Raw genomic sequence first — 998 nt, 5'->3', positions numbered from 1 at the left:
ATATTAATTTTAAACAGTCTTACTTTTAAACAGTCCTCAGGTTGTGACATGTTGTTACATATTTAGCCCCAAGGTATGGTCTGTCTCCTTCTCCTAGGACTAATCTCAATTTTGACAGATCATCCAATTCCTTGAAATCTGGGGTTGTTTGGCTTAGCTTGTTGAATAATATGTTTCTTGATGTGTTGAATTTTTCGCATTTTAGGAGGAAATGCATTTCTGTTTCAACCTCTCTTTCTCTCTCAGTACTGTTCACAGCTCGATTCTTGCTCTGATAGATTTTATATTCAGTAGTTCCTCGTTAGTATAGTGGTGAGTATCCCCGCCTGTCACGCGGGAGACCGGGGTTCAATTCCCCGACGGGGAGGTAGATTTTATAATTCAAAATTTTAAAGCTTTGGCCAACTCCTTAAAACTTCCTTGGGAAAGTAGAACAGAAAAAACATCAACTAAAATAATTTTAAAAGATTTACTGTCATAACAAGTTCCTGCACCAGTTCGTCGTTAGTATAGAGCTCTCTCTCTCTGGTTTCCTCTCTGTCTCATTCACTGTTCCTCAGTCTCATTCACTGTTCCCCAGTCTCTCTCTGTTTCCGTCTCAGTCTCTCTCTGTGTGCCTCTCTCCGTGTCTCTCTTGCTCTTTGGTTCCCTCTCCTTGCTCACTCCTCCCTCGGGGGCTGGTGAATGAGCCCAGGTCTGTTCACAGCGCCATTCTTGCTCTGAGCTTCTGCAGAGAACGCCCAGCAGTGACTTTCGTCAATTCCTCATCAATTCAGTGCACAATCGCCGCCTGTTGCATGGCTGACAGAGGTTCAATTCTGTGATGGGGAGAAATTAGTCTTTCCAGTGTAAAATAATTGTTATATTTCTTGGCGTAACTTAATGTTAAAAAGCGAGGGAGGAACATGGAAGAGTGAAACAATGCGAGGGGAGATTGTCTCTTTGGGAATTTTTTGAGCGGAGACTGTTCACGGACTGAGTGCTGTTTTGCTCCAGAG

General features: G+C 43.0%; 1 non-coding gene across 1 annotated transcript; it reads left to right on the top strand.

Moving 5' to 3' along the window:
• Nucleotides 1–295: 295 nt before the first annotated feature.
• Nucleotides 296–367, top strand: trnad-guc (transfer RNA aspartic acid (anticodon GUC)). The gene has a single exon. It is a non-coding gene; the product is annotated as a tRNA-Asp (tRNA).
• Nucleotides 368–998: the final 631 nt, after the last annotated feature.

Source organism: Somniosus microcephalus, chromosome 4 (assembly GCF_052327205.1).
Source record: "Somniosus microcephalus isolate GS21.2 chromosome 4, FLI_Smic_1.0, whole genome shotgun sequence".
In the NCBI taxonomy this organism is placed as follows: Eukaryota; Metazoa; Chordata; class Chondrichthyes; order Squaliformes; family Somniosidae; genus Somniosus; species Somniosus microcephalus.
The sequence above is the reverse complement of the archived record's forward strand: the minus strand, read 5'-3'. Positions and strand labels throughout refer to the sequence as shown.